The sequence below is a fragment of the Fukomys damarensis genome, unplaced genomic scaffold, assembly GCF_012274545.1.
Source record: "Fukomys damarensis isolate Sample0158 unplaced genomic scaffold, DMR_v1.0_HiC HiC_scaffold_39, whole genome shotgun sequence".
Classification (NCBI taxonomy): Eukaryota; Metazoa; Chordata; class Mammalia; order Rodentia; family Bathyergidae; genus Fukomys; species Fukomys damarensis.
This window is the reverse complement of record NW_022900951.1, coordinates 635,275-638,673: the sequence shown is the minus strand read 5'-3', so window position 1 is coordinate 638,673 and position 3,399 is coordinate 635,275.

Sequence of the window (3,399 nt, the reverse complement as noted above, 5' to 3'; positions counted from 1 at the left end):
GACCCCGGGGCCGCCGACCGCGGACCGAGCCCCCCGAGGCCGCGAGGCCAACGCGACCTCTCCTCTTCCCTCACCGGGCTCAGGAAAGAGAATCCAACTGGAGAACGGCGGCTGCGTCACCCTGACCGTGTAGTTTGTCACAGTGCACAAGGACATCGTCTCGAAGTGGCAGAGCTTGTTCTCATACGCCTGAGGCAGAAATCAGAACGCGGAGCGGATGGACGCTGGACCCCTCTGGCGGGATCGGCGGGGCACTGACCAGCAGCGGTGACCCCAGGGAGGGACCACAGCATCTGGGCCGCCAGGCACGGTGGCGCACAGTTGGGACTACGGCACTCGGGAGGCTGAGGCAGGAGAATCCCCATGTGTTCGAAACCACCGTGGACTACCCAAGCGTTCGAGGCCACCTGGACTGCACAGCCTTACCCTGTCTCGAAATAACAGCAATAACAATCGTAATGGCCGACTTCAGCTAAATCCCGGAAGACCTTGGGGTCCAGCCAAAGCCACAGAACATCACATGCTAAGAGAATCGCCTCTTTCAGAACCTTCCAACCCTAAACACGCGTTTCCACACACAGTGGTCCCTGCTGATGTTCTGAAGAGAAACACTTTATACGGGTGAAACCCTGAAACGGAAAACAGCTGGGCGTGGTGGCGCACACCTGTCATCCCAGCGCTCGGGAGGCTGAGGCAGGAGGATGGCTGTGAGTTCGAGACCAGCCTGGGCTACATAGTGAGTTCTGGGTCAGTCTCGACTACACAGGGAGACCCGGTCTCAAAAAAAAGAAAACGTGACTTCTACAAAACCCTTGGTAAAACCCCCTCCCGTTGCAAGGAGCTGTGAAATGGCCTCGCATATCTGTCATCCTAGCTCCGCAGGAGGCCGAGGCAGGAGGGTTTCGCGCTCAAGGCCCTCCTGGGCAACTCAATCAGACTTTGCCTCCAAGTAAAGTATGACAAGGGCGGAGGGCCTCACGCAGCCCTGGCGCGTTTGCCTTGCACACGCAGAGACCTGGATTCGAATTTGCAGCACTGTCCAAGAGGTAATGAAAACGGAAACAGACTGACAAGCGGAGCTGCTTCTCCAAGGGTTTGGGGCAAGGGGGATGGGAGGGCGAGGAAGGCGGCTTCGACGTGGGCGGGGCTGCGCCTGTGGCTCTCATGGTAGGCAGCTGGCCGAGGTCAGGAGGACGCGTGCTGAGCTCAGACTGCAGATCCTCCTGCCTCAGCCTCCCGAGTGCTGGGATTACGGGTGTGCGCCCCTGCTGCCCTACCACGCCTGGCTGGATGTTCTCTCTCTGACAAGACGCTGACCACTGAGCAGCCCTCCCGGCCCCTGGTCCAGGGTCCTCAAACGGCTCCTGTTTTCCTGCACGCCTTTCCGGTCAGGAGGAACGTGTCGATCTTAACCGCCCGGATGGACCCTGGCCTTTGTGGCACATTGAGAATCCAACCTCACCTCGTGTCCTCCCCGAGTCCCTACGGAAGCCCTGACCCTACAAGTGCCGAACCTGTGGGTGGACAGGGCCCACCTGAGGTTTCATGGCTCTGGATGTTTGTCGATTGACCCTCCGACCCCAGGATCTCAGGCTGTGGCTGTGATTTGCGACAGGGCCTTAAAGAGCTGTGGAGGTAAACTGAGTCCCCGGGGCTGCCCCGACCCCACGGGACTGGGTCCCTCGGAGAAGAGGCCGGGAGGACGTGGACACACACGGAGGGACGCGCGTGTGAGGACACAGGAGCCCGGAGCGAGGCCTGGGGAGGAGCCGGCGCCGCCCACACCTGGGCCTGGGGCCTGCAGCTCCAGACTCGAAGTGTCCCTGGCCAGGCGCCCCACGCCCAAGAGTGGGATCCGCTCCCACCCGTAGCTGGGTCAGCAGCGGGGTCCAGCGGCTCTGACCCTCGTGTGCGTCCACCGCACGGAGCTGGGCTGGGTGCTGGGACTCGGTTTACCATACGGAAGATGCTGGCGCCTTTGGAGCACTCGATGCCCGACAGGTTCCCGAGGACGTCCCAGGTCAGCTTGCGGCTGTCCGGCTCCACCCGGAGGCTTCCGATGGGCGCAGCAGGCTCTGCGGGCAAGGGCCGGGCTCAGGGTCTCCTGGGTTCTCCACGCACAGCCGGCACCCAGGAGGCTGAGGCAGGAGGATCGCTGCGAGTTCCAGGCCGGACTGGGCTCCACAGCAAGACCCTGACTCAAACGACCCACATAAATACAATAGCATAAAAGTGTTTTAAAAACCCACAAAAGTAAAACACAGAAGACCCATCGCCAGCTTGCCGAGGTTAGGGCTCCAGCCCCTCCCTCGGGCGAGGTGGAGAAAACCTGCTGTTTTCCAACTGCCGTTATCATTGTCGGTTACCAGGGTCCACAGGTTCGCTCACTAAGCCAGGCCAGGCCGCAGGACCGCCCTCGCGTTGGGCTTGCTTTTCCCGGGGGTCAGGATAACTCCTAAAAATAATCCTGGGGAAATTCCCGTTTTTCGGTCGCTCGTTTTTGGGTTTTGTTTACCTTCGTTGTGGAAACATTTTTAGACCTGGAAATGTGACTTCGCCCACTTCTGCTTTTCTCTTTCTGTTTTCTTTATTTTGAGACGGGGTCTGGCTGACTGGGCACGTGGCCCGGCTGGGCTGGAACCTGGGACCCTACTGCCTCGGCCTCCCAGGTGCCCTTTGCCCCGGCACCGATTCTGTGGTTTTTTCTTTTTTTAAACAAAGGCCGAGATTGGGCCTCAGGGTGCGGCTGTGCCCGGGCACAGGGCCGCTGCCAGAGCCGAGGCAGGCCGGGCGGCCCCAGATAGCGCTCGAAAGAAACCCTCTTCCTCCTGCGGTCGGTGTCCTGCGATGGCCTCGGCCCCCCGGTGGCCACAGAGTGGGTGCCGGGCTCTGCCCCGAGGACACAGAAAGGCCACGTGCAGGGTCATGTGACCTGGGGCCCCCGCAGCTGTCCCCGGCTGGATGCGTCCCCAAGAACCCCGGGAGGCTGAGGCAGGACACGCCTCTGGCCCGCCCTGCAACCCCTGTGTGTCTCTGTCCCTGCCTCCTGCATCATAGGAGACCCTTGTCACACAGTAATCGGGGACCTCTCGGGCCCTGTTACCTCTCCCTGAGCCCCGAGTCACCCCTGCCTTTAATGGGACACAGGCTCTCGCAAACTCACGAACCAGGCTGGGCCGGAACTTGAGATCCTCCTGCCTCAGCCTCCTGGAGTGCTGGGACCGCAGCCTCTGAATTCAGGTAGCAGCCACGGACTGCAGCCCAGCCCAGCCCAGCCGGGTGAGCCTTTCACTTTCCCACGCGAAAGTAGGAAACACACACAAAGCCACTTCCAGTCGCACGGCCCGAGCAGACCGTCCACCCCGCCCTCCAAGGCCCCGGCCCCGGCCCCGCGGGATG